A 19,977-nucleotide genomic window follows, 5' to 3' on the forward strand; every position below is an offset into this window, starting at 1 on the left:
CCAGATGGTCGACACCACTGTAAATAATCATCAGAGCTGGTGCAGGATTTACCATCTCTGTATTTCACATGAGAAAATATAGGCATTTCCTCAGGACACCTTCTGCTTGAAACTGGGCAAACATTTGAATTGTCTTTTCTTCCTTATATCACTTCACATTGTCCACCTTCCATCTCCACTCCCGCAAATGTATCGTCCATCCTGCCACAAATTCCGCCAAAGACACAGCCTCTATAAACCTTCTCAGGTCTCACAAGATGCCCTCCTTTCTCTAAGCAGAACAACCACGTCCCACATCCCTCCATCTGGGAACATCCTGGCTCTTCAAGGGGGCTTTTGTGTATTCTCTGGGAATGTCTCTCCATGGAAAGTGAGTGCTCCAGTTTAAATCATTTTCCCAGCACCAAGTCCAACTCCATCAAGTACCTAACCAAAGTGAACAGTTTTCATTTTTCTGCAGTATATTTGTAAATATTCCCAAATTTAATCATTATAGCTACCATCAACAGATTATTCATCCATTTTACAGATGAGAAAACAGTTACTAACATACGAAAAATCAATCATTCTCACATAGTTAAACACACAGCACTCAGCCTGGAACCTGGGACGTCCAAGCTTCGTCTAGGGCTCTGTTCACTCTAACAAACTGCCTCCTGTCAACTCCTCCTTTCTGGGCTTTAATGCTGGCTGGATGTTGCCTCCTGCCCCAGTGGCCATGGTCCATCAGGGAGGAAGCAGACCATTGGGATACAGTGACCTCCACCCTGTGCGTTTCTCCTCTGTCCTCTTAGACAATCCTGCTCCTACATAGCCCCACATAGGACATGAAACAGGAAAGCTGATAAACATTCCTAATGGAGGTGTTCATCTTACCTACTGGGGACCTAGGAGAGGATCAGTGCTATCAGGGCCTGTGGCCCCCTCACCTGGACTGAACTTGCAGGCAAGGTGCTCTGCCAGTCGGTATCCCTCAGATAGGCTCTCTCGGAAGTCCTGCCCCTGGTGGTTGTGACTCAGGTCATTGTGGGTGAGGAGATTCTTGAGGTGCTCTTTTTTGCCTAGGCCTCTCTAGAGCTAGCCACAGATTCCTCACCAGCACCCAAACCCTGGTCTGTGGCTCTGGAGAGTCCAAACCACAGAAATCTCCCAAGAGACGAGGAAATGCAGGCCACATGGGCTCATGGGGTCCCTCTGCAAAAATCTCAATCCGGCTGCTCAAGACATGCCAGGTTGATATTTGGGAAGATGTAAAAACTGTTTACCCCCCCCCCCAAAAATCCAACTCCTTTGTGCAGGTTATTGTTACACGGAATAATTTACACTATAACATCCTAAACCAGGTGATCAATTCTCATTCTAAAGTCACAGATAAGCCTTAACAAGAGAAAGCAGGCTGTGAGTACTAATGACAGGAAATGAACAAAACTGGGGCAGATCCCACAAAGGCCCAGGTAGGAGAAGATGCTTAGGCCAATGGCTAAGTAACCTCCTATATTAGTCAGCTCAGGCAAGCCATACAAAATCACCATAGATTGGGAGGCTTAACCATCAGTCTGTTTTCACACATTCTGGAGGCTGATTGTCCAAGATAAAGATAGTTAAACATAGTTTTCTTTACCCGTGTCTAACTAGAATAAAATAATTATAGAGGACTTGTGAAAAAAATGAAGTGCTGTATAATTGGTGCTTATAATTATGACAGATCTATGAAATTAGTTTTAGAAACATAGAACAAGAGATATTCAAGAAAGATCCATAATGTTTATTGAGAACTTGCTAGATGTTATGCACTGCACTGGGCATTTAAATTAGCACTCATACTTACAGCTCTGCAGAGCAGGTTAATGTTGGCCCTACTTTATAGAAGGAAAAGCTGAAACACTGTTTTAAAAGGTGAAGGAGGGGAATTGTTATGTGACTATAAAATACGAAAGCTACGATTTAAGCTCAGGTCTTCTGTGACTCAGCATGCTTCCTCAGAAGTCCTTTCCTGGAGCAGATAATGTTTCCCATCCGTATGAGGCCTCTCAGCCTTACAGAATCCCTTCCCCTTCTGCCTCCCTATACAACTAGTTGTTTGTCCAACTTAGATGCAGAGAGAGGAAGCTTTCGGACCACAGTATAGGGTTACAGGCTAAAACAAAAAACCTTTATGTCACCATCGCCTCTACTTTGGAAGATCAGGGTCATGGGTTCCTAAACTGAGTTTCGTTGGCCAGTCCATATAGCGCTCCTCAGTTTTTGTTCCACCTCTTTCCCATAGTTAGATCTATAATGTAAAACCTGTGTTTATATCTGTGAGGAAATTCTCTTATTGGATTTCTTTTCATTACCATATCTCTCCTTACAAACAGAATCATGTTATATGACTCAAGTTTTGAGGATGTGAAATTGTGTGGCATTTTAAAAATACAAGTTTAAAAAAAATCCCCTCGTTTCCCTCCTTTGCTAAAATTTCGGTTCTACCCTAGCCATTATGTTGTTCCTGTTTCTCTCACATATACTCAGTTAAGACTAATGTTACTGGACTTCCCTGAGATCCCACATGCCATGCAGTACAGCCAAAAAGAAATCAAAACAACAAACCAATTTGGTATGTTTTGTATTGCTCACAAAAAGTAGAGGACATCATTAAAACCACATTACAACTTCCTATGAAACAGCCTTTGATATCACACGGTGTGGTTTATGGATCTGATCCAGTAGCTCACTGTTCATGTTCTAGTTTTTATTTGCACTACTGGTTGATAATAATATGATATGGAAAAGCACCTGCTTCAGTGTCAGAATGTAACCATGACACCCACTGTTTCCTCTGCCCACTGACTTCAGGATTTCTTTCTCCGCAGATGGAACTCTCTGCGCTCCAGTCCATGGTGGCTGTGCGGGAGCAAGAGCTGCAGGGTCAAGCTGCCGACATGGAGTCCCTGATCAGGACCACACAGATTAAGGAAGACCTCATAAAGGTCGTTCAAAGCTTCTGAAACACTCTTGGAAATGATTACAGCTCAGAATACCTTCACCTCCAAACAGCACCTGGATTCACGGAGTCCCTCTGCCCATGCCTGTCTTCCAGATGCTCTGCTCGTTTGAGCCTCTTAGTGTCGCCATAATCTCTCTGATATCAGAGGTGCTCAGATTTCATGAAGAAGCTATTGTTACTATCATGGCTTGTTAATATCCCATGTAATGCATAGTAGATGATTTCAAGAGCATTTGTTCCTCTGCTGAATAGCATTTTTTGTTCATTGCTATTTTTATTACTAGTTTTTTGACTTTTAGGACCTGCAGATGCAGCTGGTTGATCCTGAAGACATCCCAGCTATGGAATGCCTGACCCAGGAAGTCTTACTTCTTTGGGAAAAAGTTGCTTCGGTAGAATCACAAGGACAGGAAACGTCTGGAAACCGAAGACAACAAGTAAGCTACTGAAATACAGGCCTTATTTTTACTGCAAAATAAACAGTCAACAAGATGTCAGTTACTTATGATGGTGGCTGTTACTGGAATTTCATCGAGAATCTGTGCTCCCAAGTTCCCCACCGTGGCCAGTAGCAGCCACAGGTGCTGTTTTCTAGCCTGTGTGGTTCCGTTGTAACTGCTGCCCCAGATCTGACCTTTCTTGAATGCCAAACTTGTTATTAATCAGAAGACCGGTTTACCTGTACTCCTCCGTGTCTCTGTTACCATGTCTCTAGAAACTAACTACTCATCTCACTCGAAACTGGCTTTAACTCTACCAGTTCCCTTAAACAGATTTCCAGTCATGCATTATCATAGGTCATCTTCTTTAGAGCGCTTTACTATAGCTCGCAGTGACACCTGTCTGTGACTGATGGATGTCTTCCCCAACTCGATAGTAAGTTTATCCTCAGAACCTGGCACAGAGAAGGGCCCAGTCAATAGTTCCTCAGTGAATGAAGAGCACTTGTGAGTCCTGCTGTCTGCGTCCCTCTTGCTCTATCCTTGCTTTGTCTCCCACTCCTCCCTCTTAGCTTGTCTCCTGTGTTTCTGGCTTTGTTTATTTCTCTCTTCTTCCTGCCATACTTGAATTCTGCCTTATAGAGTTTTAAAGATAAAAAACTTTATGACAAACATGACATTGACTTGAAAGCTGTAGCGTACTATATAGAAAGGTTAAGTCAGTAATGAGATAGTGAGCTGTTTGAGTCACAGTCCATGCTGATACGTTCTTTTGATCTCTTTCTCAGAATTAACGTGTCTTCATGTTTCTGTTTGAGTGTTGCTTCACTTCTTTTTCCCCTCAGTTGCTGCTGATGCTCGAAGGACTGGTAGATGAGCGGAGTCGGCTCAAGGAGGCCTTACAGGCAGAGAGACAGCTCTGTAGCAGCCTGGTGAAGTTCCATGCCCATCCAGAGAGGTGAGAGGGTGACCGCACTGTCTTTCCTTTTCTTCCTCATTACGTGAAGATGCCTACAGCTTACAAAGTGGGAAGAAAAAGAAAGTGGACCATTACTGGGGTCCAATTTGTCATTTGTTTTATGGAGTCCTCTGAGCCTCAGTGTCTAAATTAAGTCAGGAATACTGCCTGTTTCATGTAGTTATTGCAAAGATCAAATGAGAATACATGTCAGGTGTCTCAATTAGTACCTTGCAAGTAGTAAGAACTTGTATATTTCTTTCATTTGTCTGCTCCTTGTCCTATTAAAGGCAGCTTCATTATGTTATAATAATAAGAGTAAGACTATAAAGGCCCTTATATTCACTGACTGTCACTGAAGAAAATATATTTGTTGTTATGGCTACTATTACTGCAGGATTATACTTTGGCCACCTCATGCGACGAGTTGACTCCCTGGAAAAGACTCTGATGCTGGGAAAGGTTGGGGGCGCGAGGAGAAGGGGACGACCGAGAATGAGATGGCTGGATGGCATCACCGACTCAATGGACATGAGTTTGGGTGAACTCCGGGAGTTGGTGATGGACAGGGAGGCCTGGCGTGCTGTGATTCATGGGGCTGCGGAGAGTCGGACACGACTGAGCGACTGAATTGAACTGAACTGAACTGCAGGATTACCAATAGCCATCATGATGAATATGTTTTCCTGTACCTCTTAATTTTTGGTCATATATATTATTATCTTTCTGGTACATTTTCTGTTCCCTTGATTTTTTTTCTTGTTTTGCCTTCCCTCCTAGCCCCTTTCTTTCTTTCCTAATTTTTATTTTTGTTGCTATTCAGCTTTCTCTAATTTTTTGCTGAGTTAAATTTGTTTTCTTTCTCTTTCAAGAAAATGAAGGCAGAGGATGGGAATGATAGGACCACTTGTGTTACTTGTTAAAGAATCTCTGGCTCTTTGCTGGATTCCTTCTCAGAGTACTGTAAAGTTTGGTTAACAAATGACAAAACATATACCTTCAGTAGCAACCAACCCTACTTGGCTCACTATCAATTCAATTTACAGTTAGTTTTTCCTGGGTTTTGGTTTTTCAGAAACTAACGCGTTTAGTTAGAAAATAAAATGTCTCCTAGTAACCTTAGAGTGGTGTTAGCTAAATATTAGGAACTATAATTTTATGTCAGATTGGCCCAGTATCTCGGATAAAGGGACAAACTTTACAGAAAGCAGACCTTGCTAGTCTACCAGCAGTGAACACAGGGGCCACAACAAAGACCACATTCATTGACTGTGTTCTAGAGACACGAGAAAATGTGTCTCCTAGAGTCTCATGGCTCAGAGTGGCACCGTTGGCTCTTTGGAAGCGTCTGTGGACTCATTATGGGCTTCCTTGGTAGCTCAGTGGTAAAGAATCTGCCTACAATGCAGGGGACACAGGTTCGATCCCTGGGTCCGGAAGATCCCCTGGAGGAGGAAATGGCAACCCACTCCAGTATCCTTCCCTGGAAAATCCCACGGACAGACGAGCCTGGGGGGCTAGAGTCTATGCGGTCGCAAAAGAGTCGGACACGACTTAGCAGCCAAACAACAACAACGGTGGACTCATTACATTGATGGCTAATTCATTTTCCTTCCACGTGTGGCATGTTGAATCAGCTCTGAGAGAGGCCGACCTCTGCAGGTGGAACTAGAAGGGGCCCAGGTGATACGCAATCGGCTAGAAGAAGTTCTTGGAAGAAGCCTGGAGCGCTTAAGCAGGCTGGAGACCCTGGCCGCCATTGGAGGTGGGGAACTGGAAAGTGTGCGAGCTCATCACGAGCATGGCTTCTGAGCACTGGCGGGTCAGACTGCAGCCCAGGATGGAGACCCTTGTGTGCGCTAACCAGAGAGCCCTGTCTGAACTAAACGGTGACTTACTAATGATAGAAGTGGTACAAGTAGCATCGCCTGCAAAGTGAAACTCACTTTCAGTTCAGTTCAGTTCAGTTCAGTCGCTCAGTCGTGTCCGACTCTTTGCGACCCCATGAATCACAGCACGCCAGGCCTCCCTGTCCGACACCAACTCCCGGAGTTCACTCAAACTCATGTCCATCAAGTCGGTGATGCCATCCCGTCATCTCATTCTCTGTCGTCCCCTTCTCCTCCCGCCCCCAATCTTTCCCAGCATCAGAGTCTTTTCCAGGGAGTCAACTCGTCGCATGAGGTGGCCAGAGTATTGGAGTTTCAGCTTTAGCATCACTCTTTCCAATGAACACCCAGGATTGATCTCCTCTAGAATGGACTGGTTGGATCTCCTTGCAGTCCAAGGGACTCTCAAGAGTCTTCTCCAGCACCACAGTTCAAAAGCATCAATTCTTCGGCAATCAGCTTTCTTCACAGTCCAACTCTCACATCCATATATGACCCTTTTAGTCTACCTCTATTTCACGGTTCGTAACTCTCTAAGTTGAATGGTGGAGGTTACAAGGTATATTTGCACACTATAAATCATGCCACTTTAGTTTCCTCACCCCCCCTTCCTTCTTTTCCCTCATCCCTTCTATGGGCCAATAAAGTTTATTCCTCCCCCACTTTCACAATCCATTTCATATATTCCATATCATGTCATAAATGCATGTGTGTGTATTTTTTTTTTGCCATTCGATCAACTTCTGCTCTTTGAGTGAGAACGATTTTTTAATCAAAGGTTCAAGATGAGAGAGAGAGAAAATGAGAGTCTGTAAGAATGACTGCAGAAATGGCATAATCCTTAGAAGGTAGTCAAAGCTAAGACTTGCAGTGGTAGACTGAAAGTATTGGGAAGGCCAAGTTAAAGAGCAGAGGCAAAGACTGTTTAGAGCAAAGACTGTTACCATTTAGAGTAAACCTTTACCTCTAATATTGTTTCAGAGTTGATTATTGAATGACAGGGAAAAGAGATTAGATGCAGATTAAAGTACATTAATTTTTTTTTGTTTAAACCAAGCATATACTATTTAGTCAGAACATAACTTTAAGAAAGCTCCCAGGTCTTTCGGGGTCAGAATTCTCCACATAAAAGGATAATTTCAAATGTAGTGTCCCCTTTCAAGTTCAGTATTTCACCAAATAACTCATTATGGTCAGAATAGCCTACTTCTTGTATGTTTTTCATTTGGTAGTGGCACTAGTTGGAGTGCTATAGTTTTCACTTTTTAGTGCTTTTGCATTTCTCCATATTAAAACAACTCATAGGCTTCTGGCTTTGATGTGTTTGAATAGTTTAGAAAGAAATGTCACACATCTTTCTAGGTTTTGGTCATTGTCTCAATGTTTTGTTATCACAACATGATGGAGGTAAGAAAGGGGGCCCTTCAGATTATACTTCTGGGATCTTAAATATCAATGTAATTGATATCTTAAATATCAATAAAAAATAACAGTAACCAAGGTTACTCTGGAACTTTGCAAGCTCATGAGATTTGTTATTTCTGCTGGGTATAATTTTCCTAGCTTAGAAGCTGAGGTTTCAGATTTTAAACATGGAATTTGGAAGTAGGGATTGGGGCTCCTTAGCACCATAAATGTAACTGAGTACCTTTTCTAAGCTAGGCGGAGCACAATGGTTTGTCTTTTTTCCCTCCCGTTTGTTTACATGACATTTTACTTCTTTCACATTCATCAGCTGACATGGCTTGTTTACATTCTAAATTCTGGCCAAGTTTCTGTAACCTCAGCAACACCTGTAACAGAGCATCAGTCACTCTAACATGGACAGGGAAGAAAATATGAGAAACACCCTGGAATTCTCTAATGAAGTAATTTGCAAAAGGTTGGTAGCCATAAGCTTCCTCTTAAGTGGAAATGCTTTCCAGTTTTAATGGGCTTGCTTTGAGGGGAAAAGGCATCATTTCATAAAGGAGATAGGAAGTATAAGCCAAATCTTCCATTTTTTCTTAGTCTTCCAATTTTTAGTGACCCTTTCCTACACAAAGCTTTTTGTAACATTCTAGAAGTAAAGAAACAGATAATCAAGCTGTAGAAATATCAACCCCCACAAAGACTAGCCTGTCATATGATTACAAGGCATTTAGGAAATGTTTTTTCTTATTTTTACTAATAGACTAGTGGTGCTAAGTTTCCTGGTAAGATTCAACCATGGGTGATATTTGGCTTCTAATGGCTCATAGTGATTACAGTAGTTTAGGTAAGCTACCACATCTGTTTCTGTCATCCTACAAGAGTAGGACTTTCCCTTGTCATCTTGAACAGTGGCGAAATGTTAGAAATGTTAAGGTAGTGGAATGAATAATGAGAAACCCAACTTCCTACCAAAAAATTAACAAAATATGTAGATTAGGGGGAGAAAGTAAGTGAACTCTAGTCCTGATTTGGATCCTGAAAAGATGGAGTAGCTTGTGCTGTAGTTACTTACCTTTGATATTGGGCCTTAGGAAACATACTTACCTGGCAGGGGAGATACCGTGATCACGAAGGGGGTTCTCTCAAGGCGAGGCTCATCTGTTGCGCTGCGGGTGTGTTGACCTCTGCGATGTCCCCAAGTGCGGGAAACTCGACTGCATAATTTGTGGTAGTCGGGAGCTGCGTGCGTGCTTTCCCCTGGTAACTATAATCTCAATGATAGAACTACCACAGTGTGGAGGTTCTCTGACGGCTCAGGCTATATGATTTCCTGGAGAAAGAAATAGCAGCCCACTGCGGTACTCGTTACGCTACAGCACTGCTGTATATTCTACCACCAAAAAGGAAGTATGAAGGACAGAAACACTATTAAAGTACCCCCTAGTATACAGTTTAGACTGTGGGAATGCTACCGAAAAACCAACTCAGTTTCTCCAACAAGTAAATGATTTAAAGGGAAAAAGAAGGACAGCAATAGACCAAGAGAGATGGAGAGCGAGGGAGAGAGAAAGCAAGGAAGGAAGGAAGAAATTGAAGGCAAGCATGCATGTAAGAGATTTAAAGGTAGTATCTTAGTGATTACAGTTCGTGGATTCTATTTGCATCCAAAAGAGAATACTAACTTAGAAACGATAATGGCGGAGGGGAGGGGGCTTCCCTGGTTAGGAATTTGCCTAGCAATGCAGAGGACACAGGTTTGATCCCTGGTCCAGGAAGGTCCCACGTGCTGTGCGGCAACTAAGCCCACAGGCCGCAACCACTGAGTACATGGGCAGCAACTACTGACGCCGAGAAACCAGCAGACCACAGGAGAGGAGCTCCCGGTCTCCACAACTGGAGAAGCCCCGTGCGAAGCTGCGAAGGCCCAGGGCAGCCATCAATCAGTCAATCAATTAAAAAAAAAAAACCCTATGTGATCAAATAAGCTGAAAAAAATGCTGCATTTTTAAAAATGGAAAATTTGAATAGTCTTTTATGATATTAAAGATTTTGAATTAATTTATGATTATAATGCTGTGATGATAATATTTTCAAAAAGAGTTCTCATTGAGGGGAAACATGCTGACATAATTAGAAATGAAACATGATGTCTGAGATTTCATTTAAAAAAAATAGGAAAAGGTAAGTGCATGGATTGTAGTAAGACAAGTTCAACCATAAGCTGGTAATTGTAGACCATGCCTGACAAGATGGGAGTGTTCTGTTATGTCTACTTTTGTGTACTATTGAAATCTCGGATTTGAAAAAAAATGATAGGAGAACACAGGTCCACCTAGAATAAGAGCAGCTGAACCTCTCATACAATTCTGAGGGCTAGGAGAACAGAGAGAGTCAAGGACACCATTCAAAACCCAAACAACCAGGGACCCGAGAACACTGTGGACATGACTTGGTTTGTATTCAGTTAGGTCTGGGAGCCACACAGCAGCAGAGGGATCAACAAAGGCCCTGCATATAGAGGAGCGCACAGCAGGGAGGGAGTACTCCAGACAGAACTCAGGTAGAATAACTCACGGAAAGAGCGTGTGGATAAACTCAGAGGATGTCTGAGACATGGTTGGCTCTAGCTCTGGTGACTGGGGAATTGACAGGAAGGGGATCAGTGCAGAGCACCGAGGGGGACAATCTTGAGGAGGCATTTACTGGGATCAGCTGAGACCGAGCTGAAGGGAGCATCCTTTGGACACTTGTGGTGATGAAAAAGAATGGTGCAACTGGCAGAAATTAAAGGTCCTACTGGAAGAAAGAGAATCCCCAACTCAAGAGACACACCATGCCTTTCTCCCAAGTCTTAGCTCGGCTAGAGTAATTGCACAAGACAGACCTAGAATAAAGAAATCAACTAAGCCACTCAAAGCACGAATCCCTTCTGACCTAGAACAACTGACTCTCATTCAGGTAAACCTAGTCATGTGAAAATGAAAACTATATAGCAGACATTTCTTCCAAGGTGACAGAAGAAAAAAGTGTAAATTGAGAGTCAACAATTTCAACAAATGAAAAGACTGCCTCAAAATTAATCAAAAAACATTGGGGAATGTAAAATGGCATCCATATTTTGAATTGTTCTGAACAAAGCATTTGTAGATACATACACATGGAAAAAACTTCAATATTTTACATAAGAAATACACAACACGAGACAGAAGTAGACAGGAAAGAAGAAATGAGAAATTGGAATTGACAGAGATAAAAAAAAAAATTGAGGGTAAAGAAAATTCTCTGGAAAAGAAAATGCTAAATGACAAGGTACATAGAGAACATATTTATCCAAACTTATAAGGGACGCTGCATTAAAAATGAAAGCATCAAACAGAATAGAAATGAACAAAAGATAGTGAGAAAAGATCAGAAAGTCATAGAGACCTAGGGGAAGTAGACGTGGAATGGTCAGCTCTAAGACCTATTCAAGTCGAGCCGAAAGCCTTATTTTAAAAAAGAAAAAATGTCCTGAAGCTCCAGACCACCCTTTGCCTCAGTGAAGAAAAATCAATTTACATTCTACATCTCAGCAGAACACACAAAGTAAGACATTATTAAAAAAAAAAAAAATCAATAGAACTCATTGTGGACAAGTTCTTTATATTTAGCCAAGGTGTCTGTACTGTATCAAAGCAACAGAAAACAAGATTAAATATATCAAACTTAAGGAGTCCTCAGTCCATCATGAGAAATCTTTAAAGACGAACTCTGCTCAAGAATTGACAGGAAACTATGAGTTATATACATCTGGTCATCACTGAATATATGTGATTGTAGATTTAAACCACTGTGTCGTAGGCCCTGCTCTGGGGGCGGCCTAGGAACACCCTCAAACTTCTGCAGGGAGGCTGCTAGTACTCCCAGAGTGGGACAGCCATCCTGTGCCACCAGGGGGTCGAAAGGACCCAGTGGGCCCCTCCTCCAGCTCTTACCTCTACCCTCCAACTAGCACATTAACAAAAAAAGGTAGGAAAAATATAGTATATAAAGGGTATACATTTGATTGGATTGAAATAATACTATAAGGTAGGTAAAGACAGAAGAAAAAGCAGAATAATGTCCTTCAGCATCACAGTAGTAAAAAGTTGAAGTTGATAGATAACATTTGAAACATACACTTCAAATATTAGAAATGTGACAAAATACTAAAGGACTAAACGTGTCAAAAATTCTAGTGCACTAACTAGCTATCCAGGCCTTCCAAAATACCAAGCAAAAGACACACAGACACAAATACGCATACACAAAGAAAATAAAATAACAGAGAAAGAAACCCAGAAGATACAACCTCTGCAAATGGGAAACATAGATGAAAAGATGTGAGAGGAGTTTAAGATACAAACTGAACAGGAGAAACAAAGGGGCTTCCCTGGTAGCTCCGCTGGTAAAGAATCTGCCCGCGATTCAGGAGATACCGGATCGATTCCTGGTTTTGTAGGATTCCCCGGAGAAGGGATCGGATACCCACTCCAGTATTCTTGGGCTTCCCTGGTGGAATCCCCCTGCAATGGTGACACCTGGGTTGGAAAGATCCCCTGAAGTAGAGAATGGCAACCCACGCCAGTATTCTTGCCTGGAGAATCCCCATGGACACAGGAGCCTGCTGGGCTGCAGTCCATGGGGTTGCAAAGAGTCGGACACAACTGGCAACTAAGCACAGCACGGCACATGAGAAACAAGAGTATTTAGGTTATAAAAAATCATGTTAATAATGGATTGTGGATGGGGGAGGGGTGGGAAGGAGGTTCAAGAAGGAGGGGACATAGTTACACTTATGGTTTGATTCCCATTGTGGTGTGGCAGAAACCAGCACTACACTGGAAAACAGTTATCCTCCAATTAAAAATAAATGCAAGAAAATCATGGATTATAACACTGAATTTTAAAAAAGCACGAGTCCGCAGTGAAACACAAAAATATTTTTAATCATATGTTAGGGGTATGGATTGTCTTTTCCACAGCACAAAGCTGGCAATACCACAGATGTGATAATTGACACACATCAGGGATCAATAAAGGGTGGTAAAATTTTTACAGAAAGAGCACCATAGAATACAGTATTGATACACCCTCAAAATACCACTAATCAAATTGCTCATTACACACACAAAAGCCTGTCTTTTCAAGAACAGATCTTATAAGCCTCTGCATAACAGTGTTCAAAGCTGAAATAATAATAGTGGGGACAGGTGAAGTGGACACTCTTAGCCTCCAACCAGGCTGCACTCGGAAGCACACAGCATGCACTAGATGGTGTTCTTGGCAAAAAGGGTTCACCGGAATTTAATCATGAGGCAGTGATCAGACAGCTGCAAAATGGAGACCTTTCAGTAGACAACTGACCTGTCCTCTGCAAAGAAGTCAATGTCACGACCGTCAAAGACAACTACAAGAAGGTGAGGAGATGTTTGAGGTTCTGAAGGACTAAAGAGATAAAGCAACACGATCTTTTTAGTCCTTTGGGACCTAAAACTTCTCTTCTCCTTTTGTTGTCTTTTTGGTGCAAACATCGACCGTTTGAAGAAAGACAGGCCAGCTGTCTAGTTCAAAGGTCTCAATTCGGCAGTTATCTGATATCTACCTCAGTATTAAACACAGGATAAACACTTTCAGCAAGAACAATGCGCAGTAAATGCTGTCTGCTTTGAGCACAGTCCATCTGGTGGCAAAGAATGACCGGGTTGATATGTTGTCTTCTTCCAATTGTTCCCATGCTGGTGTGTGGAGGACGACTATTTAGAGGAGCAGCATTAAGGTCTTTCCAAACTGTGTGTCCATCAAAGCACTGATCACCTTACTGAGGATTACATTCGGAGGCCGAGGACTGGGATTACTCGCATCAATTCTGTCCCTTGGAGTGTGGACAGTGGTTGTTGGTTGGGATGTTCATTCTCAGGAAAGGATCCCTCCAGTGTTGCTGAGGTTGAAATCGAGTTGCTGTTGTAGATTCTTTTTCATCAAATGGAAAAGGTAATTTTATAGTGTGGTTTCTCAAATCAACAATATCTTGTCTTAGTTCCTAAAGTAATTGATATCTGTGAAAGACAGAGAGAGAGAGAAGAAACGTGAGTCTTCGTTAGGCCCTGCTGAGCCTGAAGGGATGGCCACATGGTGACTGGGGCCAGGGGCAGACAGAGCTCCTGTTGACAGGACGAGCTGAAGGGAGAGCCACAGGCTGGCTGGAGAGGGAAGTGAGATCCATGATTGAGAAGGAATACCTCCTTAAACTTTCATCTAGCCTGTGGTGCAGCATCTAAGGAACCCTGTCCTCACCCCACCTGTGCTTGGTGATATCTCAGCTCAGAGCTGCTTCAGAGTCTTAACTGGATCCCCGCCACTCAATCCTCAACAGTCATTGGACTCTTGAATCCCCTCCATCTGTATGCTTTCCCACACGTTCAGGGATGGACGTGCTGAGCATCCCTCATACACACTTAGAAACAGACAGCTATGGGAGCAGAGGATCCTCAACTGAGAAAGACACCCTCTTCTACCTCTTCATCCCTGCCTTCTCAGGAGAAGCAGGGTCCTGGAAAGTCCTGGATGTGAGCACCAATAGGGACCTCAGAATGTATCCAAGTCTACTTCCATAATTTACAGAGGAGCTATGGTTTCAAGGGTCCAAGGACTATCCAAAACCACATGACTTGTTACTGACAGCTCAGGCCATAGGCCCTTCCTATATATTTGCGGGAAGGGAGAGGAGGAGAGGAAAGCTCCAATCTGGAGGAGTCAACAGTTAACAGAGGCTGTTTGGTCATCCTCCTGGACAGGAGTAAGGCGTTCCAGGGAAATCCTGCTCCAAAGAGACAGGGATGAATGCAAAGAGGGGAAACTCAAAATAAAATTCACAAAAAGAGAGCAGGGAGTGTAACTTTGTGTCAAGCCATTTGCATCCCATGGACACCAAAATGTTAGGAAGGTGGTTTCATGCTGGATCTACCTTAAAGCATTTCTAGGAATATCCTTGACATCTACACAAATAAAACTCTGAAGTGAAGGAGGATTCAGTTTAGTCATACTAAATTCTCATCACCTTTTTCTCAAACTTTGCAAAGAAAGATTCTCTACTAGTAATTTATGCTACTGTATAGAAAAAAATCCAGAAGAACAAATACTTCTGCTTTCTTGACTAGGCCAAAACTTTGACTGTGTGGATCACAACAAACTATGGAAAATTCTTAAAGAGATGGAAATAACAGACCACCTTACCTGCCTCATGAAAAACCTGTATGCAAATCAAGAAGCAGCCTTAGAACCGGACATGGAACACGGACTGGTTCCAAATTGAGAAAGGAGTATGTCAAGGCTTTATATCGTCACCTTGACTCTTGAACTTTTATCCACAGTACATGATGCGAAATGCTGGGCTGGATGAAGCACAGCTGGAATCAAGATTGCCAGGAGAAATATCAATAACCTGAGATATGCAGATGACACCACCCTTACAGCAGAAAGCAAAGAGGAACTAATGAGCCTCTTGATGAAAGTGAAGGAAGACGGAAAAGGGTGGTTTAAAACTAGGCATTCAAAAGAACGAAGATCATGGCCTCCGGTCCCATCACTTCATGGCAAAGAGATGGGGAAACAGTGGCTGACTTTATTTTTCTGGGCTCCAGAATCACTGCAGATGGTGACAGCAGCCATGAAATTAAAAGACGCTTACTCCTTGGAAGAAAAGTTATGATAAACTGAGACAGCATATTAAAAAGCAGAGACGTGACTTGCCAACAAAGGTCCATCTAGTCAAAGTTATGGTTTTTCCAGTAGTCATGTATGGATGTGAGAGTTGGACCATAAAGAAAGCCGAGTGCCAAAGAATTGATGCTTTTGGACTGTGGGATTGGAGAAGACTCTTGAGTCCCTTGGGATGCAAGGAGATCCAACCAGTCCATCCGAAAGGAAATCAGTCTTGAATTTTCATTGGAAGGACTGATGCTGAAGCTGAAACTCCAATACTTTGGCCACCTGATGCGAAGAACTGACTACTTAGAAAAGATTCTGATGCTGGGAAAGATTGAAGGCAGGAGGAGAAGGGGACAAAAGAGGATGAGGTGGTTGGATGGCATCACCGACTCGATGGACATGAATGAGAGCAAGCTCTGGGAGTTGGTGATGAACAGAGAAGCCCGGCGTGCTGCAGTCCATGGGGTCACAAAGATTTGGACCCAACCGAGCAACCTAACTGAACTGATAGAAGGGTATGTAAAAGGAAAAATATGGCAGGATAAGGCCTAACATTCATTATGGGGTTTTGGCATAAAGGCTATATTCGATGAAAAAAAAATTGTTGCATCTGCTGTTCTGAGCCAGTTAGTAGGCTGTGAACATATTTAGTGAATAGCTAACTGCAAGTTGCATGTTAACAGTAGAAAAGGAAATACTGAATTTTATTCTTGTGGCAAGGGGAGGCTCGATTTTATACGTTGGGGTCTATGTAATTTTGTTTGTTTGTTTTATTGTATCTTGGACTATGAAAATTGTGAGACACTGAATCCAGAGGGATTATGTATCTAACTTAGCTATCTATGTCTCTCTTTTTTTCTCTTTCCTCTTCTCCAGGCTGTACAAAATATTTCCGTTGAGAGAAGAATGTAAATTCCCTTACTTGTTGATATTCAGCTTTTTTAGGAAGCAGCCACTCATAGGCCACGCCATATTGGTTACTTATATCCTATCAGATCCACAGTCCTTCTAATCCTTGATGCATATTAGCAGAGCTTTGAAAGATACTGATATCCAAACCTCATCCCCAGAACTTTAAAATCAGAATTTCCTTGGATTGGGATAAGGCAAGCATGTCACCTCAACACTCAACCTGTGTTCATTTTACAGTAGCACGATTTAGAACTACTCACTAGGCCTGCACTATTTCACATCTCTCTTTTTATTTTCTCCTTCTAGTCCAATATGGACTTCTCTCCACTGGCCCCAAAGATCTTTTGGTCTTTCTCTGTTACTCTCCTATGAATAATTGGCCTTCTCAATTGGATGGGCTGAAGCAATGATTATCTTGTATTCTTGTGTATCTCTCTGGGTCTTCATAAATGTGGCCCAAAGTTAATCCAGTCCAATGCTGTCCTACATGCCCTGGCCTCAGATTTCAACTCAGTTCATTTTTCTGGGCTTTTACTAATATGGGGAAGGAATAATGTGAGTAAAACTGGAGAGGTCTGAATGCCTGTCCATCTCATGCTCTCTGTATTTTGAAATCCTGGCTTCTGTATCTCCTTTTCCCCAATGTCCCTAATTTAGGGAGCCATTTACTGTCCTCCACCTAATGCCAGCTCCAGGGAGTTCCTGGAAGCCCCCTGCACATTAGCAAAGTTCTGCCTATCAGAGGCTGAAGGGAATCATGACTCAGGCCAGTCCAGACTCCCACCTATGACCCGGGTTCTTATTTTATTTTAGTAATCAAGGCTTTTTCCTTCAGTCTGGGATTTCTTATTCGGGTGGATAAGCTGAGGGGTAAGGGCTGTCCTAGGTTCATTTCTCCAGAAGCCAACGCACGTGCCAGTGATTCCTTAAGACGTGATCCTGAAAGAAAGAGGCAGTGGACTTGGAGGCAGGGGCAGGGAAAGTAAGGGGAAGAAGCCAAGAATGTGTGTGATTTAAGGCCAATGTTTTCAGTGGCTTAAATGCTGCTATTCTGATGAGGAGGACCATGGATCTGGGCTTCCTGTGGCTAATAGGAAAGGTCAGAGGGCATATGAGGACGGTAGTAGTGGGAAAACAAAGTGGTCAGAGTCTAAACAGGAGACTGAGACGGAGGGCACTGCAGGGTGGCCGCCCCCATGGAAAAGAGAGGAAAGACCACGCAGAGGCAGTGTCAGCTGCTGAGTGAGCACATGAGGAAGAGAAACGTTAGTGGGGGATTCAGCCACAGCAGACAAAGAGCACAAGGAAGGAGCGCACGGGGTTACCTCCGGACCCTAAGCCTGAAGGCCAGGGAATCTGCACGCTAGTCTCCACTTGCCAAACAGCAGTTTTCTTCTGATAATCTTCTGTTTCAAACTCTTAAGCCGGGCTCCAAAATCACTTCAGATGCTGATTGCAGCCAGGAAATTAAAAGACGCTTACTCCTTGGAAGGAAAGTTATGACCAACCTAGATAGCACATTAAAAAGCAGAGACATTACTTTGCCAACAGAGGTCCGTCTAGTCAAGGCTATGGTTTTTCCCGTGGTCATGTATGGATGTGAGAGTTGGACCGTGAAGAAAGCTGATCGCCGAAGAATGGATGCTTTTGAACTGCGGTGCTGGAGAAGACTCTTGAGAGTCCCCTGGACTGCAAGGAGATCCAACCAGTCCACTCTAAAGGAGATCAGTCCTGGGTGTTCATTGGAAGGACTGATGCTAAAGCTGAAACTCCGATACTTTGGCCACCTCCTGCGTCGAGTTGACTCACTGGAAAAGAGGCTGATGCTAGGAAGGATTGTGGGTGGGAGGAGACGGGGACGACAGAGAATGAGATGGCTGGATGGCATCACCGACTCTGTGGACATGAGTTTGAGTGAACTCCGGGAGTTGGTGATGGATAGGGAGGCCTGGCGTGCTGCGATTCATGGGGTCGCAAAGAGTCAGACACGACTGAGCGACTGAAATGAACTGAACTGAACTGAAGTCTTTAATCTTGTTACAGACTGGACGCTCATGTGTGCTTGCTCTGGAGCCCTCACCTTCCAGCTTGGGAGGGTTCTTCACTCTGATGGAAGCATCCAGCTCTGAAGATAAAACCACAGCCAACAGGATCCATTGTTATTCATGATTTACAAAGACTCACTCCTTCACCCAAGAAGGACATCAGGTACAGAAAGTGTCCAGGAACAAGAAAGGCCATCTGAAAGCCCATGGGTAGGTGAAGACAATGGAGATATTTTTCTATTTTCTTTTTGGCTGATCTTCCTTATACTTCCCAGTATTGTTAAGTGTGCCACAGAGCAAACATGTTTCCAAATGCCATAAGTGAGCTAGAAAAATAAAATGGATGACAAAAAATTCCTAGGTAGAAAAGACAAAGGCAAGAAACTCCTACAGGATGCAGTTTGTACTGTTGGGAGGAAAGAGATGAGGCAAAGTCAAAGCTGAAGGAAAACCTCAACAAAGAAACGGGGAAGTCTAAGTTGGAAAATACATATTCATATGTATGTAAACACTACATATGATATTTATACATAATTCAAATAAGGCATAGACGATATGATACAAATTGGAAGAAACCTCACGAGTGTTTGTGATGGAATAAACGGAAGAAGGATTCGAGCCAGTGAACGGATCACTCATATTGGCTTCCTGATGAGTTGAATTTGGACAAGAAAATAGAAAAATAGGAGAGAAGCTCTTTGAGTGACAGGAACTCGGAAACATGGATGGGGGTGGGGGGAGGCCCAGTGCTATGCAGCATAAACACACAGTCTCGCAACACGCGCAAAAACAGCTTAAAATACTAACCTACTGATACAGTGACAGAGAACAGCTTTGCTTAAACAGCCACAAAAGATTCGACCTGATTTTTCACAAGCAAAACCAGGGGAAAGCGCGAACGCAGTCCCCCACTACCACAAATTATGCAGTCGAGTTTCCCACATTTGGGGAAATCGCAGGGGTCAGCACATCCGGAGTGCAATGGATAAGCCTCGCCCTGGGAAAACCACCTTCGTGATCATGGTATCTCCCCTGCCAGGTAAGTATGTCTTGCCCCCCTGCCGCCCCGCCTCAACTTCATACGCCCCGCACTGTACACACACGCTCACTTTACTCCCCGCACCCCCGAGCCTTCTAGGACCCTCCACACGGCGGATCCACGCACGTTCAAGCAAAAAGTCCTGCATTCTCTCCCACGCCACGGGAGACCGTATCGTGTTTCAGCACCAGACGACGGACCAGCAGCCCCCGCGCCCGTATATCTCCATACGACACGCCCCGCCCGTGACGTCACCGGGAGTCCGCGCGCGCTTCCCTCCAGCCCACGCCCCGCCCTAGTCCCCGCCTCCCTCCTGCCACGCCGTCCGGCCCGGCCAAGCGGCCGGCGGGCGCCCTCTGGGGAAAGTGACGTCCGCCTCCAGCTCCCGTTCTCCCGCCCACCCTCTGCGGCTGCCTGCCTAGCGTTTGTCCTGCCCGGCACCGGTCTGGCGGTCGGCTGAAGCCTGTGCCCCTACCTTTTTTCAACTAACGGCGTTCAGTGGGGAGAACGGAACATCTAGCAGTCCGGGGGAAACCGCTTCCTTTCAAATCCCGTTGTCTTTGTGAT

At 43.7% G+C, this 19,977-nt stretch overlaps 1 long non-coding RNA gene and 2 other non-coding genes across 4 annotated transcripts; 1 reads left to right on the forward strand and 2 right to left on the reverse strand.

The window, feature by feature from the left end:
• Positions 1 to 8,782: 8,782 nt before the first annotated feature.
• LOC148778115 (U1 spliceosomal RNA) lies at positions 8,783 to 8,946 on the forward strand. Its single transcript, XR_016037357.1, has one exon. It is a non-coding gene; the product is annotated as a U1 spliceosomal RNA (small nuclear RNA).
• A 3,686-nt stretch (positions 8,947 to 12,632) lies between these two features.
• On the reverse strand, positions 12,633 to 19,616 carry LOC148778116 (uncharacterized). Of its 2 annotated transcripts, XR_016037284.1 has the most exons (3): positions 19,537 to 19,616; positions 17,652 to 18,697; positions 12,633 to 13,763 (listed from the first exon to the last, which is right to left on the reverse strand). It is a non-coding gene; the product is annotated as an uncharacterized LOC148778116 (long non-coding RNA). The 2 variants fall into 2 exon arrangements; XR_016037283.1 differs by lacking the exon at positions 19,537 to 19,616 and having other exon boundaries at positions 17,652 to 19,513.
• LOC148778117 (U1 spliceosomal RNA) lies at positions 19,255 to 19,418 on the reverse strand. Its single transcript, XR_016037361.1, has one exon. It is a non-coding gene; the product is annotated as a U1 spliceosomal RNA (small nuclear RNA).
• Positions 19,617 to 19,977: the final 361 nt, after the last annotated feature.

This window comes from Moschus berezovskii, chromosome 4 (genome assembly GCF_049115385.1).
Source record: "Moschus berezovskii isolate FMDL1 chromosome 4, NW_MosBer_1.0, whole genome shotgun sequence".
NCBI classification, from domain to species: Eukaryota; Metazoa; Chordata; class Mammalia; order Artiodactyla; family Moschidae; genus Moschus; species Moschus berezovskii.